Raw genomic sequence first — 23136 nt, forward strand, 5'->3', positions numbered from 1 at the left:
GAGTTGTCCTTGTCTATAATCTATATTAAGTACTCCCAAAAACTCTATCATATCGATGTGAAAAAATATTTCAACAACTCCTACGTTGATGGGATTGATTTGAAGCGATTTGTTTAATTAAATTATCGGATTTCAAACGATGAAAGAAACATTTTTAAGACTAAAATCCATAGGACCGCATTCCGCCCATTTCCATCCAATCCGAATTCCGAAGCTCATCAAATATAATTTTTCCGCAACTTGTAAAGAGCTAGCTAGCTACCATCTCAACTCAAAATCCAGTTCATGTGAATATTCGGCACGTGTTAATACCCCGTAACATCGCAATTATATATATTATATATATTTAAAAAAAACATCGCAATTATGAGTTTAGTCTTAGTTTGTCTATATCCTTAAAAGGCTCAAACATATGCAACAGAGCAGCAGATTTCCTATCTAAATTCGTCACGGGAGACGGAGAAAAGTGCATGGATTGGTCGGAACTGCCTCAAGCTTTACACCAAATAGTATTAGAGGATGCTTTAGGCTTGTTGATTGAAAGACTACCAAAATAATCAATCAAATCAAATATTATTGTAAAATTTCTAAATTCTAGCTAGTACGTAGTTACAATTTTTTACTTTGTATCTAGTTCATGTGCTTTCTTCATTTGTTACATTAATGCAAGTAGCAAAATATTCTCAGAATTAATATATATTTTCAAGGATCGATGCATGTTTTCTTTGTTGTTCCCCATTCTAATCTTAATGAATATTTGGATTCTTTCTTGATTAAAAAATTATGTGATTTCTAACTTAAATTATATATTTAATTATTTGATCTATTTTTTTGAATATTATATCCATGATAAAAAAATATATATCATTATTATGTATGAAACTTAGAATTAATATACAAATTATGTGCCACTATAAAGATATATAATAAATGGGTCCAAATTTATTTTATTCAATAAAATTCAGTTTCTATATTATACATACAAAATCGCTTGGAGTCAGTAGTCTCGCATGGAAATAGCCCTTGTTTCATCTGTAGATCTTTCCCCAACCCATATTCTTTAGGGAATTGTTCCTCCAGAAAATGATCAAACTCCAAGCATACTTCTGGAATGTCACTTGGAAGTGGATGTTGACAAACTTCACACATGAGGATAATGCAGCATTTACAAAATACTAAAAATATGATGTGGTTTAGCCTTTAAAGGAACCGTATCAATTCTAAGGTTGAACATAAATTTTTTTAATTTTCCCATAAAAGATCAGGATGCATGGCGTCAACAAATCATATCGCGACCACAGTTAGGTCGGAACAGCACATGCTTACAGGAACCACACAATACTTCATCGGCTGAAACTGGCTTCCAAGTTCTAAGATTTCCAGGATTCATATTTTTATCTTTGATACTGCTAGCATTAGTACTTGTCAAAGTATCTTCTTTGTGAGCCGGTAAGTTTGAGATGCCAGTCTCTGGATGAACTGGAACAGGTCCAACCTGCTCCATCCTCCCCGGAATCTCCTCCTTGCCTATAGATCACGGATTGAGTGATGAATCAGCTCGAGATATATATGCATGGTTGTAAAGAATCAGGGGACTGGATGACTACTAGTCTTCCAATAACTTGTGGCGATTAATAGCTCATTAACTTCTCATCTTCTGCAGCATGAAAAATTATCAAATTGCATAAACCACTGGTTGAGCTTGCATCAGTTATCATCAACCAAGTACCAAAAGAACTATAATACAGTAAAGCTGAACTAAAATTGTTTCCTCCTTTCTCAAAAGGCAAGAGGATACATTTTCAAGAGCATCATATTGAAGGAAAATGATAATACCCGTTCCTATATATCGGACAACCAACGGGACTTGTGCAAACCACTCATGGACTTATGAATACACCAGAAACAGGAGATATGACCACAAGCTGTGACAAATGAGAGGGAAGAATTAGTCACAACAGGCTTGTATAGAAAATCTCTGCAGAAAAACATTAAAAAAAACAAGAGAGTTTAATTGCCTTGAGATATTTCTAAAGAAAACAAGTGATCAAACAGGTGGTAGGCATGAACATGCACTATAACAGCAATTTGAACATGTCAACGAAACTTCAAAGACTACATGATTAATTAATATACACACCAAGCTGGTTTCTACCCATTCATAGCAATAACAACTAGAAAGCACAAACTGGAAATCAAACAAAACCAGGAAAATATACATTCGTGCATTACTGAAAAATCATAGATAATACACAAACAACCATCTTCCAAGAACACGCATATTGCGCATCAACTATTGGGACCTTTTTCCTCTCAAATTCAGATCAATGGAAAACCAATGTACGACAATTGCATCAGACCAATTGACCTCAAATTGACATTAAAAACAAACAAACATATTGGCAAACGAATGCAGGAAAAAAAAAACAATGAAATGGCACCGGCGAATAAATTATATGCTTCGTGAATCATCCCCGATCCATCATAATCCGATTCATTCTCCATTTCTTTAAATTTTTCCGATCAGCCATGTGTGACACCGACAGAGAGGAGGGCTGGATAAGGTTGAATAACGAACTAAAATATCTATTTTTCATGATGTTGGATTAAATTTTTTCAATTTTTTCTTTGATATATCGAAATTTTTTTTGATGTCTATATTGTATTAGTACGGACTTTTTGCATATCAAAATTTTATAATTTCGATATCGGTACAGATATAAATATTTTTCATACCAATATTTTTAATACGATATATCGAAAAATGAATCCAGAAGACCGAAAGATTATGGAAGAATGTCGAACATATATAACCATTCCGGTTCATGTTTCATTCGAGCCGACCTTGGTTTAATTTGGTCTTTCATTTTACAAATTTAATTTCTAATTTTAAAAACAATCATAGTTGTTTTAAAAAAAATATAAACCTGCAGAAAAAATTATTATTATCATGACTTTAAAATTTTGAACATAGTGTTGTTATATTTATATAATTTCTAAGATGATGCTATATGTACGTCATTAATATTTTTATATCACAAAAATTTAATAATAAAAATGTCAATTGTATCAATACAATAGCAAAATGTCACAATATGTAAATATCTATGTACATAATATTGAATGTATCTTTATAGTGTGGTATTATTAATAAAAAAAATGAGATTTTGAATTGATCTGGTTTTCAAATTCATGTAAATATCGAAATAAAATATTGTGACAAAATGTCCATCTTTTGCCATTTCTTTAAATTTTTCCGATCAGCCCTGTGTGACACTGACAGAGAGGAGGGCTGGGTAGGGTTGGATAACGAAATAAAATATATATCTATTTTTCAGGATTCTGGATTAAATTTTTTCGATTTTTTTTTGTATATCGATTTTTTTTTCGATGTCTATATTGTATTAGTATGGACTTTTTACATACAAAAATTTCATAATTTCGATATCGATACCGATATGAATATTTTTCATACCAATATTTTTAATACGATATATCGAAAAGTGAATCCAGAAGACCGAAAGATTATGGAAGAAAGTCGAACATATATAACCATTCCGGTTCATGTCTCATTCGAGCCGGCCTTGGTTTAATTTGGTCTTTCATTTTACAAATTTAATATCTAATTTTAAAAACAATCATAGTTGTATTAAAAAAAATATATATAAACCTGCAAAAAAATTTATTATTATCATGACTTAAAAATTTTGGACATAGTTTTGTTATATTTATATAATTTCTAAGATGATGCTACATGTACGTCATTAATATTTTTATATCACAAAATTTTAATTTAAAAAAATTTCAATTGTACTATCAATACAATAGCAAAATGTCACAATATGTAAATATCTATGTACATAATATTGAATGTATCTTTATAGTGTTCTTGGTTTATTAATAAAAAAAAATGAGATTTCAAATTGGATTTTGTTTTCAAATTCATGTAAATATCGATGTACATCATATTTTGGATGTACATTTAACATTGTTATATATAAATATAAATATTTAATGAATTTTTGAAAGTAGATAGATACATGATAATTTTTATATAACTTGTATAAGTTGTATTTTACTCGTGTAGCACGGAAAATTAGTATTTGACAAATTATTTAAAATTTTTGATTTGATATAATTTATTTGAAACATATATTGGTTGCAATTCTATTAAGACACACAAAATATGAAAATCCAAGCGAACGAATGTACAATTTATATATATATATATATATATATATATATATATATATATATATATATATATACATCAATCTTACAAAGGTTGATGTTAGTTTCATAAATAAAAAATGTACGAATTAAGGTTCGGAACTTTCGAACTTCGTTTAAAAATATTAGTTTTCTTAGTTTTCTTAATCGTCACAGCTTTGTTCTATATCTTATTTAATATTAAAAGTCTTCGCATGTGTTACGTGCAATATATAAATAATTAAGAACTTTTGTCGGAACATAAATAATTTTGATATTGATGAAAATATATGAGAAAAATTGAGGAAGAAAACTCGACAAGTTTTTGAGCAAAACTGCATAAGTAAACTAAGTTAACTTTGACTAAAGCCAAATTGAAATAGGCAAAACTTAGTTGACGTATTGTTGACCAGAGCCAAACTGAAACCATCAATCGGATCAAAGCAATCAAACTGAGTTCACTTGGTAAACTGCATTCAGTTTATCAATCTAAACTGAATCAGTCACTTAGAGGTAAACTGCTTCAACAAAGCTAAACCGAATTACCAAAACTGAACGATAGCAAGACTGAAACCATCCGAGGTGCAAGGCCCATGATTATTTAATTTAATTCGAATTTATTTAATTTTAATCCGAGTATATTTAATTTGGGAATATTTAGAGTTTCGATTTAAATTATAATATTCTTAAATTATTTAGGATTGAAATTGAATTAAAAAGAGGGCAGAGAACTGAATTGCAATTTATGAAGTTTCAGGGGCTAAATTGCAATATTACTTGAAATTATCAGATTATTATTGATTACTCAGCATGTTTACGTGTGCATGCAATATTTACTTCAGATTTTCAGAAGAAAAAGTCGAGATCTTCCTTTTCCTTTGATTTTTGATTTTCAAAACTCCGTAACTTTTGATCCGATTGTCCGATTTCGATTCAGAAAATAGTTCTGGAATCCTTGCGACGAGGGCTTCGATCTAGTGTAAGTCTTTATTTCTTTCGGCATGTTTTGAAGATTGAGATATGGTAGAGATCAGAATTTGAGTATATGTTATGTTCTTGAGATTATTTGTTGCATCGTATCGACACCGAATCGACGAACGGCTATCGGTTGTGTTTGATATGATTTCCAGCAAGTGTTTTGAATTGTATAGCTTATGATTATGCTGGTTTTTGATGGTATATGACTGAGATGAATTGATTAGAAGTGGCATATGAAGTTAGAATGGTTTCGATATTATGTCGGTTACCGATTTTCAGTCGCTACGCCGTCGATTTGTGTTTTGAGACCGTTTTGATAGATTATGTTTGAGCTGAGACGTTCTTTGAGATGTTGTTGACGTTGTGGTATTTATATTCTTCAATTTCAGATTAGTATTGAAGGCTAACAACTCATGAACTTGAATTCGAACCGAAGAAGAAGAAGTTGAGGTTGAAGTGATTTTGATTGAAGATTTATTGATGATTTTGAATTGATTTTGAAATGATAGATTTGAAAGAAGGTTGATATGAATGTTTGGATGTTATGTTTCAGATTTTAAGCGTTCAAACCGAGAAAATACGAAGGTATAAGACAACATCGCAAGTCAGGGGTTTGTAACTCGAGAATGAAGCTTCTTGACTTGTCCCGCCAAAATCACATACTTGTTTATCTTTTCGATTTGATTTTGATGTTGTCGATCCATCTCAGGTAATGGATCTTTGAATTTGAGTCGATACGATGATGAGATGATATGATATTGAATTGATTCTATTGCCAAGATCTGAGGCGATCTTATTTTCTAGTCCAGAATGACAACGATAGATGAATATTCATGTCAAGATCGGTTACGAATCTTGATGGAAACAACGTTTTAAGAATCAATTCTTGATCAATATATGCGTTATTTACTCTATTATTGAGTCGATTACGATTATAGTTGATATGATTTATTTAACGCTTTATATGTCGATTATACTGAGAATGATTTCTCACCGGAGTTTATCCGCAGTTGCTTTGTTTTGTATGTGTGCATGGCAACAGAGGGGGCAAGAGCTAGTCAAAGATGCCATTGACAGCTCGGGAAAGAGTTTAGCACGTGAGGACTCGGGTTTTAGCTGAAATGATGTACCTTAGATAACATCAAACTTGTTATGAAACTTAAGACTTTAAGTACAAATTTTGATATTTTGTGTAGTTTGTGGTTAATGCCTTTTTAATGTTCCGTTTGATGTAAGAAAAGCATGGATTTATGCTTAATACTTGGTACTATCAATATATGCATGTTTCCTGATTTTATGAACCATGATTTGAGTTGGTTCTCGGTGATTTGGATTGAATGTTCCACATTTTGACAGCAAAAATATGTTCTGCTTATTTTCTGGACAGGGTGCCCGCTCGATCGGGTGAACTCCACCGATCAAGCGCGGCCTTTAAATTTGCAAAACAGAGAAATGGAACTTTGGGCTCGCTCGATCGGATGAGTTCCACCGATCGAGCGAGGCCAAAAATATTGCAGACCCGAGAGCTTGAACTCCTAGCTCGCTCGATCGGCTGAATTTGCCCGATCGAGCGAGGTGCTAAGTTTTTTTAAAATATTTTTTTTAGCTCTTGGTTTGATATTATTTTAATTACTTGGTTAATTGTTTATTAATCATTAATTGCCCTAAGATGAGATTAGCAACCCGAGGTCCCCACAACATGTGGTATCAGAGATTAAGTTTCACGGACTGAGAATAGATGAGCGGGGTAGATCGAGTCTTCTATTCTGATTTATTTATTCTTGAAGCATGTTTATTATCATAATTGATTTAAAGCTGTAATAATTGCATGCTATCTGTTATCTGATATGATTGGAAGCATGTTGGTCTGAGACTGAGTCAGATTCGATCTTTTGAGAAGGCATGAAAGTGCTAATCAGAGAGGGACTGAGACAGAATTGTGTATATGATGATGAATTGTACACTAATCTCTTTGATTCTCAGATATGCCTCCCCGACCAGCACCGAATACTAGACATACTTTGGCAGTGAATCAGCCAGAACAGACTAATGCTGCATAGGTACCAGTAACAGCACCTGAATGAGGACATGGTAGTACTTCTGTTGATACAATGAGTGGTGATGCAAATCCGATGGAAAAATTGCTGAAACAATTTCAATCCTTCAAACCACCGAAGTTACAAAAAAACTGAGAACGTTGTGGATTGTGAGAATTGGCAGGAGGATATTGAGCAGTTATTTGAATCCCTCAAGTATACAGATGATTGTCATGTAAGACTGGTGATTCATCAACTACACGGACTTGCAAAGAGTTGGTGGATAGCGACGAAGAGGGCATATGAACATCGAGGTACAGTTATCACATGGTCTGTATTTAAAACTGCTTTCTATCAGCGATTCTTTCCTGTTTCTTATTGTAAGGACAAGGGAGCGGAGTTTGCATGTTTGCAACAGGGACAAATGAATATTGAAGATTATGTTGCAAAATTTACAAGTCTATTGAAGTTCGCTCCGCATATTGCTGAAAGTGATGAAGCTCAAGCCGATCAATTTATAAATGGCTTGAATCCAGATGTGTTCACTCTTGTAAATGCTGGAAGACCGAATAACTTTGTCGATGCTCTGAATCGTGCAAAGGGAGCTGAAGCAGGGATATTGATGCAACGAGGAACACAGTTTGTGCCACAACCGATGAAACAACCACAAGAGCAGCCACAGATTCCACCACCACCTCGATTTGATGCTGGAGGTAGCATTAGGGGAAAGAAGAATTTCCTTAAGGGCAAAAGCAAATAGTTTAAGCGATCAGGTAGTAGCTCGTCGAGTTCAAGTGGATCCAAACAGTTTAGAGGTGGACAAAAATCCGGTACTTCTGATGTCTACTGTTCTAAATGTGGAGGACGTCACACCAATGAGCAGTGTAGAGGAGTGTTTGACAGTTGTCACATTTTCCAACAACCGGGTCATTTTTCGAGAGTATGTCCACAATGGGGTTCTGGAAGTGCACAGGGTGTTGGATCATCTCGATTAGTGACACAGCCAGAGAGGCAAGAATCTTCAGTGCATTCATTCCAACTTCAGCAATCATCAAAGAGCCGTGCTGGAGGAAGTCAAGCTGGGAGCCAGCAGCAGAGGCAACAAGCTCGAGTGTTTGCACTGACTGAGGAGCAAGCACAAGCTGCACCTGATGATGTGATTGCAGGTAACTGTTCCATTTATGGTTATCCTGCCTATGTCTTATTTGATACTGGATCATCACACACCTTTATTTCTGAGCAATTTGTTGCATTATATGAATTGCCTGTTGAACCCTTAGCTACTGTAGTGTCTATTTCATCACCTTTGGGCAGAGGTATTATATCACTGAAGTCGATAAGAAATTGTACCTTGCAGTTTGAGGGTCATGAGATTGAGATTGATTGTGTTGTGCTTTGTTTATCTGACTTTGATTGTATTATCGGTTTCGATATGTTAACCAAGTACAGAGCTACAGTTGACTGTTTTCAGAAGATTGTAAGATTCAGACCTGATATGGCTGATGAATGGAAATTTCTATGGTACGGGATCACGAGCCAGAATTCCTTTGATATCTGTTCTTGCTATGACTGATTTATTGCAGAAAGGAGCGGAAGGATTCCTTATTTATGCAGTTGATGTACTGAAGACTAGCCCGAAATTGGCTGACTTGCCAGTGGTTAGTTAATTCGCTGATGTTTTCCCTGATGAGATTCCGGGATTGCATCCGTTTTGAGAGATAAACTTTAGTATAAAATTGATGCCAGGTACACAGCCGATATCGAAAGCCCCTTACCGTTTGACACCAATTGAATTGAAAGAACTGAAAGAGCAGCTTGAAGATCTGTTAGCCAAAGGTTATATTCGACCGAGTATTTCTCCTTGGGGCGCTCCAGTTTTGTTTGTTAGAAAGAAAGACGAATCGATGAGATTATGTATTAAGTACCGGCAATTGAATAAAGCTACGGTAAAGAATCGATATCCTTTACCTCGTATAGATGATTTATTTGATCAATTGTAGGGTTCGTCAGTATATTCGAAGATTGATTTACGATCTGGCTATCATCAATTGAGAGTAAGATATGACAATATTCCTAAGACTGCATTTAGAACCAAGTATGGCCATTATGAATTTATAGTCATGCCTTTTGGTCTAACGAATGCACCAGCAGTATTTATGGGATTGATGAATATAGTATTTCAAAAGTATCTAGATGATTTCGTGATCATATTTATCGATGATATTTTGATATACTCTAAGAAATTGTGTGATCGTGCTGACCACTTAAGAACAGTTTTGAAGACGTTGAGATAGGAGAAACTGTATGCTAAGCTATCCGTAAACAAATTCTTGTATTGTTTAGTTTCTATCAAACACTCTCACACAATCATTCGTAACTTCAATCTGCTAGCTGACTCATTCCGCACTTAGTTAAAGTTGGTTGATTAACATGGATATGCGAGAAAGAATGCAGTTCAGTTTAGGGGTGCAAACGAACCGAATCAAGCCAAATAATGATAAAATTTTAAGGCTCAAATTCGGCTCGATAAGAGTGTATTCGAGTTCGATCGAGCCGAATTCAATTCGAAGCTCGATAATTTCAAATATTTTTGCTCGAGCTCGGCTCAAAATAAATTTCGAGTTCGAGTTTGGCTCGAAACATTGGAACCTAATACCGAACTATTGCTCAGATATTATAGTTCGAAAATCCCGAAATGTTCGAAAAATTTTGAAATGTATATATATTTATTATATAATTATATTATATTAATTAAATATTAAGGTTTGCGAACTATCGAACAAAATAATTTTGGCTCGTGCTCGGCTCGAAAAAATGTTCGAACATGTTCGAATTCGCCTCGAGTTCGATAATCTCGAATACAAATCAAATATTTATCAAGCGGGCTCGTAAAGATCACGAACTGGCTTGGTTCGTTTGCACCCCTAGTTCAGTTGACTAACTAAACCGAACTCAACTTAGTAAATTGAAGGGTCAACTTCTACACCAATTTGAGCATGGAAATTAGCATTCACTTGTTGAGCAGTTTAAGAGCACTTGAGACACCCAAAACTCATCCTATCAAGTGGTATCAGAGCAATGTTCTTTATCGTCTCTGGATTAATTTCTTATGGCTATTTTCAGTGAGTTAGCCAAGAGATTCTGGTACACCAGTATGGACAACTGCACGACCAAGACTATTGAGACTTGCTCTATGGCTAAAAATCTTTGGCGGCGATTGATCAAGCTAGGCGATGGGGAAATGAATACTAAAGAGAACAGGAGTTCATTAATCGAGTCTATTGAATAATCATGATGCTCAAATAAAACCTTGAATATAAATGAAGAAATTTGCTTCATGGCTCATGATGAGCAACCAATCGTCAATGAGCAAGCACCAGAGCAAACTTTCATGAGTGGACATGTAGTTGACTTCAAATCCAATAAATTTACATGAGAGAAGTTAGATGAAGCAATGCATGACATGTATAATGAGTACCAAAGATTGTGCTTAGTATTTGAGGAAGTTAAAGAAATGAAAAATTATTTTCCAGACTGCACAACCGAATCCGTCTAGACGTCAATTGAAAAGATCTAGAGGTAGAGATTATTAAGCTCAAGACTGAAAATGATAAGCTACAAGTTGAGAGTCATCTGTTAAAATCAGAGAATTTGTGGATCATTGAACTTATTCAAAATTAGAATAAGTCATCATTTTTGTTGACAGAATTGCAAGAGTCACAAAAACCTATTGGAGGCAAAAATAGTATGGGATTTAATGACAAGGATTGCAGACCAACTGAGACAAGTACTAAACCAAAACTGAATATACGCAAAGGCATGCAAGTACATTCACTATGTCAAGTCTAGTTTGGTACAAGAACAGAGTAGTCGTGCCTCATAGAATGATGAGTCTGTTGAAACTTCGAACGATGTTCGGAAGTTTACAATTGGATATGCGCCACAGAGCTTCTGTGTAAGGAAAAATTAGATATCCAGTCAAGCCAACCACATCCTGATGACTGGACAATGCAACCATAGACCCTTCAAAAATCTCATTTAAAAAAGATATAGGTGAACTTATGATGTGGAAAAGATGAAGTCACACAATACATCACAAGCACAAACACTTCACCCCGCAACACAATGTTCATCATACAAAACACTCACAGTTCAGTGTATATTATTTACCTCACAAGCAGACAAGCACACAAGATACAAACTTTATGGGATACTTTCAATGATCGAACAATTAAGTTGATCCAAGTATGGATTCGTAAAAGATTAATTGATCAAGGACCCACATAGACTTGGATACCATAGTCCAATTTGGTTTTGTGCTTACGAAAATGACTCAAGAATCAGTTTGGGCATGAGGAAATTGACAAACTGAAAGAGCTAAACTGATATTGTATCCCAAACTGAAGTAGAAATAAATTGAAAGAAAATCAGTTTTGAAGAGAAACTGAAGTGAGAGGAACTCCAGTCTTACAAATTTTGATGATGAATGCATAAATCTTAGGGATAGAAACTGAATCATACAATACTAAGTCTTCTTATACTTAATTTTTAAATTCAAGCATTAATTATCTTCATTAATTCCGTTTTCTTTGCAACTACTGATATGATTTTGCAATATCTTTTTCGATTATTTGTAAACAATATATTGCATGAATTGAAATAAAGGGAATAACATAGCAAATAAGAAATAGATTTTATTCATAGATGATGTTTTAAAATATATATTTCTCATTCCATTACCATCATCCAGTATCTCATCTAGGTGCTGTGAAGAGAAATTTGACTCAATATTAAATGGACAGCCAAGATTTATTGAGACCTTTTATACTTGATCCTACGGCTGGAATTAAGTCTGGAGATTAGACTTACTTCTTAATACCGGTAATGGGAGTTATTTAGAGATTAACAGTTCTTTTATCTTTTTCTTGCGAGAACACGACTGATGCCCCTGAAACAAATCTCGGAACTTGAATATTTCTTGAAATTAAAGCTGCTACTATTCCTTCTTGTTCATAAGAAATTATAGCGATTTAGTTTGTTTGATTGTATCTCCGTGAGGCTCGAAGTGTTGTAACTCGGCTTGAAGTTTTGTAACTCAATTACGTTCATTGATAGTGAATTCATATTGGGGTTCACCCAAGAACCTTGGATGTAGGATCAGTGTATCCGAACCAAGTAAAATATTGTGTCTTTGTGTTCTTAGTTTTAAGTTCTCTGATTTACTTGAATTGATTTGATCTCTTCTCGCCTGCTGTTCTTGGGGTTAAATCTTAACAAACTGGTATCAAAGCCCTTGGTTATTCATTGATCAAGGGACCTATCTTGAGTTGCCCTAGAGGTGTTCGACTTTTTGCCTGAGTGAAGTTTTTGAACTGGTTTCTCGACTAGAGGATGTCTACTGGCCAGGGACAATCTCATAAAATTCCAATGTCAAGATTTGAGGTGGAGAAGTTTGATGGGAAAAATGATTTCAATCTCTGGAGTGCAAAGATGATGGCTCACCTGGGGAACTTGGGGCTGGATGAAGCTCTAAAGGGTGAGGCTAAGATGCCCGATTCAATCACAAACAAGGAAGAGATCCTAAAGAAAGCAAGAAACACAATTGTCTTGAGTTTAGGCGATCAAATCCTCAGAAAAGTGGTGAAAGAGAAGACTGCCTGCGAGATGTGGATGAAACTGGAACAACTATACATGACCAAGACACTTCCCAATAAAATATACTTGAAACAAAGGTTCTATGGATTCAAGATGGATGAGAATAAATCCATAGATTAAAATACAGATGAGTTTACAAAGCTGCTATCAGATTTGAAGAACTTGGATGTCACTGTTGATGAGGAAGATCATGCTATCTTCTTGTTAAATTCTTTGCCAAAGGCTTATGACCAATTAAGGGATACTCTCAAGTATGGGAGAGAGACATTATCCCTTGAGGAAGTCATTGGAGCTGCCTATTCGAAAGAATTAGATCTGAGGGCAACTGGGAAGTTCAACAAATCTACTGGTGAAGGCTTAAATGTCAGAGGAAGGTCTATTGAAATAAAGGAATATTCAAATAAAGGCCGAAAGCAATCAAGATCAAAGTCCAGACCTAAGAAAACTTGCTGGTTTTGCAAGAAGAAAAGTCACTTTAGAAGAGATTGTCCTCAAAGAAATCCCAATACTAAATTCGATTCTGCTCCTGTAACCGAAGCTGCAAATTTACTTGAAGATTTCGAAGAAGCTGAGGTTCTAGCTATTACCACAGATGACCCTAAGGAGGAATGGATTTTGGACTCCGACTGCACATATCACATGTCACCAAGGAGAGACTGGTTTTTTTATTACAAAGAAGTAAATTCTGGACAAGTTTTGATGGGAAACAATCAGTCATGTAAAATTCATGGCATCGGGTCAGTGAAGCTAAGAATGGAGGATGGATCAGTGAAGATTATCACTGATTTAAGGTTCATCCCTGACTTGAAGAGAAACCTAATATCTTTAGGTGCTTTGGATCAAAAGGGATTCAGCTATAAATCTCAACAAGGTATCCTAAAGGTTGTAAAAGGTGCACTGGTCATTATGAAAGGAAGCTTGAATCAAGGCTTGTATATCTTGCAAGCCAAGACTATTGTAGCATAAACAAATGCAGTGATCTCGGCCAAGGATAATAAAAAGCTGTGGCACAAGAGGTTTGGTCACATGAGCCTCAAAGTACTACAGGAACTTGGCAAGCAAGGACTGCTGGACTCAAAGCAGATTAACAGCTTGGATTTTTGTGAAAGTTGTGTCCTTGGTAAAACTCATAGACTCAAGTTTAATACAACAATTCACAAGACAAAATCCACCCTTGATTACATACATTCGGATTTGTGGGGCTCTCCAAAGGTACCACTGTCATTATCAAAATCTCAATACTTTATTTCTTTAATTGATGACTACTCTAGAAAGGTGTGGATTTATTTTCTAAAAACCAAGGATGAGGCTTTTAGTAAATTTGTTGAATGGAAATCCTTAGTCGAGAATCAAACAGGAAACAAAGTAAAGAGATTAAGAATGGACAATGGCTTAGAATTTTGTAATCATGAATTTAATGATTTTTGCACAAAACATGGAATTGCAAGACATAGAACATGCACCTATACACCTCAACAAAATGGGGTTGCGGAAAGAATGAACAGAACCATAATGGACAATGTTAGATGCATGTTAAGTGAAAGTGTACTGCCTAATAAATTTTGGGCAAGCTGCCTCAACCGCATGCTACCTAATAAATCGGTCTCCAAGTTCTGCCATAAATTTCATGGTTCCTGAATTTAGATGGTCAAATGTAAATCCAGATTATAATCATCTAAAATTATTTGGATGCATAACATATGTTCATGCTAATCAAGGAAAGTTAAATCCTAGAGCCTTGAAAGAAGTTTTTATAGGATATCCTAATGGAGTTAATGGTTACAAAATTTGGTTATTGGATGATCTTAAATGTATAATCAGTAGGGATGTAATCTTTAATGAGGATGAATCATATAAAACTAACATGAACAAAACAGCTACAGCCAACTCTAAACAAGTTGAGCATAATTCCAAGTTTCAGGAACAACCACAAGATGATCTGGATATCTTCTCAGATTCAGAAGCTTCCAGGGGTCAAGATCAAGGTGGAGAAACTCAGAACAATCCTGAAAATTCCTATGACTTCGACACAAGTCATGATCAATCTGGAAATGACATTGAAACTCATGATATGCTGATTGAAGAAGGAAACAAAAGACAAACACAAAGTGAACAGAAACTTGATGGTTATCTTCTTGCAAGAGATATGGTAAGGAGGGAAATAAGACCACCTCCTAGGTATGAAAGTTCTGAATTTACAGCTTTTGCACTAAATGTGGCCGATATACTTGAATTGGAAGAGCCAATGAATTACAATGAAGCTCTAAAAGGTAAGGATTTGCCAAAATGGAAGAAAGCCATGGAAGAAGAGCTTGAGTCATTGCATAAGAATAATACTTGGAAGCTAGTTGATAAAACTCATGGCAAGAAGGTCATTGGATGCAAATGGGTGTTCAAGAGAAAGTCAGGGATTCCTGGAGTAGAGGCGGCTAGATGCAAAGCTAGATTAGTTGCAAAAGGTTTTTCCCAAGTTGAAGGCATAAACTATCATGATGTTTTTTCCCCGGTTGTTAAACATACCTCGATTAGGATCATATTGGCCATTATAGCTATTCATGACATGGAATTGGAACAATTGGATGTCAAGACGGCTTTCTTACATGGAAATTTGGAAGAAGAGATCCTAATGTCACAACCCGAGGGATTTATCAAACAAGGGGAAGCTGGAAAAGTTTTCTTATTACAAAAATCCATCTATGGACTTAAGAAATCACCAAGACAATGGTATTGCCGATTCGATGAGTTCATGCTTAAAAGAGGATTTCAAAGATCAAAATTTGATAGTTGTGTCTACTATTCAAAGCTGCCGAATCAGTCCTACATCTATCTCCTTATCTATGTTGATGACATTCTTATAGCATGCAAAGATTCCAAGGAAATTCAGAAGTTAAAGCTCCTTCTTAGTTCTGAATTTGACATGAAGAATCTTGGGACAGCAAAGAGAATTTTGGGAATGGATATAGTAAGAAACAGGAAGCTTAGGACTTTAACAATATCTCAAGAAGGGTACATACAAAAGATTGTGAATGTGTTTGGCATGAAGGATGCAAGGGGAGTAAACACTCCGATCGGGGCTCATTTTAAATTGAGATATGTTAAAGAAGAAGATGCTAAAACTGAATATGCACAAATGAAGACTGTCCCTTACACCAACGCAGTAGGCAGCATGATGTATTCCATGGTATCAACAAGGCCGGACATCGCCTATGGCATGGGATTGGTCAGTAGGTTCATGAGAAAGCCAAGTAGGGAACATTGGCAAGCTGTGAAATGGTTACTTAGATATCTAAATGATACAACCAATCTGAAATTAGTATATTCAGCAGATACACAGTTATCTTGTGAAGTGATTGGATATTGTGGCTCAGACTATGCCGCTGATCTTGACAAGAGAAGATCATTATCAGGGTATGTATTCACTGTCGGAGGAAATGTTGTTAGTTGGAAGTCAAGCTTGCAACATGTGGTAGCTATCTCGACAACAGAAGCCGAGTATATCTCACTCACTGAAGCAGTAAAGGAAGCATTGTGGATTAAAGGATTTGTAACTGAAATTGGACAAGAACAAATGTCAGCAGCTATTTTCTATGATTCCCAGAGTGCTATTCACCTATCCAAGAATGCTATGTTCCATGAAAAAACAAAGCATATTGATGTGAGGCTACACTTTGTGAGAGATATTATCTCAAGGGAGCTAATTCATGTGAAGAAAATAGACACCCAAATCAATCCTGCTGATATGCTTACCAAAGTGATTTCAGTGGGCAAGCTCAAGGAAGCTTTGAGCATTCTCAAAGTACTGGAATGAACACGGAATACTGGTACATTGGGAAACTCTAGTTGAATCACTGAAATGGAAGGTTATTGAGCCAAATAGGTGGAGATTTGTGAAGAGAAATTTGACTCAATATTAAATGGACAACCAAGATTTATTGAGACCTTTTATACTTGATCCTACGGCTGGAATTAAGTCTGGAGATTAGACTTAATTCTTAATACCGGTAATGGGAGTTAGTTAGAGTTTAACAGCTCTTTTATCTCTTTCTTGTGAGAACACGACTGATGCACCTGAAACAGAGCTCGGAACTTGAATATTTCCTGAAATCAAAGCTGCTACTATTCCTTCTTGTTCATAAGAAATTATAGCGATTTAGTTTGTTTGATTGTATCTCTGTGAGGCTCAAAGTGTTGTAACTCGGCTTGAAGTGTTGTAACTCAATTACGTTCATTGATAGTGAATTCATATTGGGGTTCACCCAAGAACCTTGCATGTAGGATCAGTGTATCCGAACCAAGTAAAATATTGTGTCTTTGTGTTCTTAGTTTTAAGTTCTCTGATTTACTTGAATTGATTTGATCTCTTCCCGCCTGCTGTTCTTGGGGTTAAATCTTAACAGGTGCCAAGTTCACCTGCGAAAGCCTCTAGAAACTTGATAGTAGATGAGATTTTGACTAGAGTCTAAAGTTCCTTCATGAGCATTAAGAGGAAGACACATTCAGTGCTGAAGATATTTTCGGACTTGGAAGTACCAATTTGTTATTTATGTTTCTCCAGCCTTCTGTCTTCAACTTGAGAAAAAGAAGCAGTAATGAACTGCAACTCCTTCATCTTAGTCTTCACAGACTCCTTCATAGAGACAAAACTCTCATACTTCTGCTTTTGAGATTCCATAAGCTGAGCTGATAGCATAATATTTATTTTACTAATGTCTTAGTTATACTACTTTAGCATCTCTTTTATAGACATGCTCGAGCATATGAAGAGTCGTGTATACATGGTCACATTTTCTCATAAAAATTTCATATACTTTTGAGAATACGAAGAGACAACACATTTATCAATATAACTCTTACAATGATATTATTATTTGAGGAGGAACGAAGAAGTGTTGGAGAAGTCAACTGATCAAGGTGAAAGTAATAGGTCAAATTCCTACAAGTAATCGAGATTCATCTTAGGAAAAGATGATGAGTAAAATTGATCTCATCATTCCAACGCTCCTAACTGAAGATTTGGGGGACATCATTAATTAAGGGATAATGCCATATTCACAAATAAAATTGTAGCAGAAGAACTTATAAAAATATTAACCAAATGAAAATGTAGACTCTTTTTTCAGAAGGAAGAATAGAAGGGCATTTTGGTGCTACATTGACTAATACACTTGAAGAAATTTCAATGCTCGAAAATGAAAGATACATGACAAGATTTTTGAAAATATCAAAAAGAGGAAAATTTTTGGAACCTAAGTAGTTTTGATATTGAGAAAACTACACGAGCAAAACTGAAGAAGAAGACTGAACAAGTTTTCGAACAAAACTACATAAGTAAACTAAGTTGACTTGGACCAGAGCCAAACTAAAATAGGCAAAATTGATTTGACTCTTGACAACAGTCAAACTGAAACTATCAATCGGTCAAAGCAATCAAACTGAGTTCACTTGGTAAACTGCATTCAGTTTAGCGAGCTAAACTGAATCAGTTTCTCAGATCCAAACTGCTTCAACAAAGCTAGACCGAATTACCAAAACTGAACAATAACAAGATTGAAACAGAGTGTGTGATCAAAACAGAACTACTTCATCAATCTTGCGCTTACGGATAAGAAATTCCGTACATATGAATTTGAAAGATTTGTTGTCTGCTAAATATAAATACATATCAAAGAGTGCTTGAAGAAGCATCCGACTCCTTAGAAAAGAACTTGTGGGTACATACAAGCTATCAAGAGGTAAACAAAAACCTTCAGTTTATCAATATATATTCAGTCAAGGACTTCAAAACGGACTTCAAAGAATACATCAAGAAACCAAAAAATAGAAAAACACATATCATTACAGCAAATCATTGAGGATCACTTTGTGCTAAGTGTTGAGTTTTCATACAAGTGTTGAATTAAGTTTATCAGTTGAGCCACGACAAAACTCGTTATAACAAAAAACAGTTGAGGACTGAGTTCTTGAGTCTAAGAGTTCTAGGATAGGCCGTGTGTAAGCCCTTGTCTTCGAGTGGGCTGTTACAAAGTGTTGTAATAGTCAAAGTCTTCTAGAGTAAATTATTAATGGAGTAAGAGGGGGTGACGTAGGAGATTTAGCTCCGAACATCCATAAACAAATTCTTGTGATGTTTAGTTTCTGTCAAACACTTACACAATCATTCGAACAATTTTATAACTTCAATCTGTTAGTTGACTTCATTCCGCACTTAATTAGATAAAGTAGGTTGATTAACATAGACACGCGATAAAAAAAACCGTTCAGTTGATTAACCTCAACCGAACTCAACTTAGTAAAGTAAAGGGTCAACTGCTACACCAATTTGAGCTTGAGAAGTTAGCATTCACCTATTGAGCACTTCCAGAGCAGTTAGAGACACCCAAAACCGATCCTATCAACTTTGTATATATATAATTTTTTGAAACTTTTTTTAACAAAATATTGTTTAAACTAAGAACTTATAATAAGTAGCGAACCAACCCGGATCCACTATCTAATCAGAGTTAGAGCATAATTAAGCATGCAATAAAATAATTCGCTGGGAAAGACTTAAAATAAGTGCTGACCAGCAGAATACAACCGGTTAAATAAATCAAATATACAACCCAATCAAATTTATTAAATCCTAAGGGCAAAATAAACCTATGGCTAATCCTGATGTCTTTATGGTCACTGGCCTCTCTGAGCCTCTGGTACATCACATGTACCTGTACATGCCCCGTCGAATGGGATGTCCAGACATACAGAAAATAGTGGACGTGAGCTACTATGATCAGTACATAAGCAATTATATACATATAATATATGCAGCACACAAATGTCTTTAAAAACAATGTAAAGCAGTACTCAGAGTATGCTGGGCTGTGCTGGATAGCTAGTCCGCGGTGCCGCTCCTATATTCACCTATCAACTATAGCGTCTCCTCCACTGTCGTGGTTGCTCCTAGTGATAGAAAAACATGGGGCTGAGTATCCCCAATTTCCGGCCCGAATCTAAAACATGATACAAGTCTCATATGGAAACTGTCGTACCTGACTCGACTCCAAAATGAGATACATGTTCCATTATGGAGACTGTCAGTGACTCACATCTCTCAAGATGCGGTGCAGTGAAGAGTATGCATGTGCTAAAGCAGTAAAACCATGCAAAACATATAACACATACTCATGCAACACATAAAATATATATATCATGCTGGCCATCTCAGTCAGTACTTACGTACCTTACTAAAGGCAGTCCTAGCAGTCCCACTCTAGGTTCCAACCCTACCAAAAGCTCTAAAATGTAAATACCCATGCATCAATATTCATTATACTCTAAAAGCCTTAACTAAGCTATTACAAATTCCCAAATAGTTTAAGGAGACAATAGCTATACCTGCGTCCGTTGTCAGCCCGCTAATGGCGGCTGCCTCAAAACTTAGGCACAGCTTCGCTATGACGCCGGGATCGCTCCGCTACTTCCGGATTCCCATTAGGATGCCTAAAAAGTCTAATACTAGCTAAAGGAATAGAGGAGATGAGGAAGAGGTTCAAGGAGAAATGATCTCGGCTGCCCCTTATATAGACAACGTTCGGACCGTGCGAAGCCACGTTCGGATCCTCCAAACCAGTTCGGAGCATCCGAACCCTTCGTCCGAACTCCCTCAGCCAAACACGTGTCTACCTTTTAGAGGATGCCTGCTGACATGAGTTTGGATCCTCTGATCCATTTTCGGACCGTCCGAAGTCCTGCTTGTGATGTCACCAGTGACGTATTAATCTCGGACAGCTGGCCCTGCACGATCGGAGCCTATGATCTGAGTTCGGACCATCCGATCTCTTCAGACCCTCCGATCCTTGGCTCCGTTCCTAGTTTGGATCCTCCGAACATGCATTGGATCGTCCGATCCCTCGGAGCTTTCTTGGCTATTTCAAATGTTCTGGATCCATTTTCGGACTCTGCTAATCCATTTGAAGTTCCCTTAATCATGTTTAACTTATTCTAACATGATTATTGGATTAATTACCCATTACTCACTAATCCTGGATACGGGTCACTACATAATAAATTATAAATCATTCCATATATATATAATATATATATATATAGATAATATATATATATATAAAGTGATAGAGGATGTGTAGCTAAAGAACAAAACAGAGGTGGGTATATGCCGTATTATTACTCGGTTTGTTTTTGTATAAAAGGTTTTTTTTAATTAAAACAAATTAATTTCAAATATACAACACGATATGAAACGGTGCACAAATACTGCAAAACACTGTCAATAACAGCGTATTTCCAACGTCTGCTGCAGTATTTTTAGCGTTCGCTGTTATTGAGAGCGGTATTTCGTGCCACAGGCTCAGTCCTCTGTCATAGACAGCGGACATAAGAATATTTGCACCGTGCCCATTCTTCTTTGTTTGTTTTTTTTTGTTTTTTTGTTTGTCTTTTTGCTTGTTTTATTAATTATATAATTAGTAAATAATTTTTTCTATTGTTTATTTGTATTCAAAATTTATATTTTTTTTAAATTGAAATTTAATTTGTAATTTTAATTTTTGATTTGGTGATCAACTAAAACATTATTAGGTAACAAAAATAAAAAAAATGTAACATAATTATTTTTGTAAAAAATATAATTATAGTTGACACAAAAATAATATTTTTATTCTATATGTTGGATATATATTTTAAATCAAATTCATGAATTATCGATTATATTCTAACAAATATATCTGTTGTTATTGTTTGTTCTTGCACTCAACGACGTGAATAACTTATAAAATGATGAAACGATCATTACTAAAATATATGATAATTTGAAAAGTTTATTTAATTTTGATTAAACTTAAATAGGTCTACTCATTTTTTTAATTAGACCGATTTGTGTTTGTCCATAGAACTGAGTGGCCTCCACTGGCTCCACATACCCAAACGAATTAAAATAAATTGGTAACCGCCCTAACAAGATTTTTAACAAAAAAATCGAACTTGTATTAAAAAAATATAATATAAATTAAATTAAATTTAAATTTTATATATTAAAAAATATATAATATAAATGTTAAAAAAACATAGTGGAGACCCCTCAGTTCTATGGACAAACACAAATCAGTCTAATTAAAAAATCGAGTAGACTTATTTAAGTTTAATAAAAATTAAATAAACTTGTTTAATTATCAAATATTTTAGTAATGATCGTTTCATCGTTTTATAAGTTATTCACGTCGTTGAGTGCAAGAACAAATGCTAACAACAAATATATTTGATAGAATATAATTGATAATTCATGAATTTGATTTAAAATTTATATCCAACACTTAGAAAAAAAATTATTACTTTTGTGTCAATTGTAATTATATTTTCTACAAAAATAATTGTGTTACATTTTGTTTTTGTTACATAATAATGTTTTAGTAGATCACAAGTCGTAAATTAAAATTACAAATTAAATTTCAATTTTAAAAAAAAAATTACAAATGTTGAATATGTATAAATAATAGAAAAAATTATTTACTAATTATATAATTAATAAAACAAACAAAAAACAAAAAACAAACAAATTATTTTCCAACGTCCGCTGCTACTAACAGTATTTTGCAGTATTTATTATCTTGGTGTATTTTTGAAATTATTTTTAAAAAAATTAAAAAGCCGTCGTACGAAGAACTTATACAAATACATCGAGAGTTCTACTCGGTCTGATATAGAACTCGTACTAAAAAGAGGAGAAATAAAATAGAGATATTTTTTTAGGAAAAAGAAATTAAGTCATGGAACAAAAGAAGATTAGACAAAGCACAGAAGAAAAGGATAGGTTGTATCCAAGTAATTGCATTTTTTAAGTTCTGTTTTGACTTATAAATAACACAATTTTTGAGTCATGAGTTTTCAATAACCTATCATTATATTATTTTATTAAAAAGTAATTATTTTATTCCATAAATTATTTATTTATAAAATTATTAAGTAAAAGAAAAACTTATGCTTAATATTATTAAAATTTAATTTTATGCTTAGAAATAAGGAACTCAAGTAATTCTAATAACATAATTAGTTTAATTAAATAATATGTGTATGTTACGTATTCTGATTTTAAAAAATACTAAATTTTTGCCCTTTTTATTTTTATTTTAAAAAATGATAATTCAAGTACCGATAAATTGTTCTATTTATTAAATGAAACTGTGGCATCCACCCTCTATATATCTCGCTTGACATTATTTATTGAATTGTAGCATGCACGCTCAAATTTTTGTTTTTTTTTTTG

At 34.5% G+C, this 23136-nt stretch overlaps 1 pseudogene; it reads right to left on the minus strand.

The window, feature by feature from the left end:
- Positions 1-917: 917 nt before the first annotated feature.
- Positions 918-2505, minus strand: LOC140861689 (E3 ubiquitin-protein ligase PRT1-like; annotated as a pseudogene).
- Positions 2506-23136: the final 20631 nt, after the last annotated feature.

Source organism: Henckelia pumila, chromosome 4 (assembly GCF_033568475.1).
Source record: "Henckelia pumila isolate YLH828 chromosome 4, ASM3356847v2, whole genome shotgun sequence".
NCBI lineage: Eukaryota > Viridiplantae > Streptophyta > Magnoliopsida > Lamiales > Gesneriaceae > Henckelia > Henckelia pumila.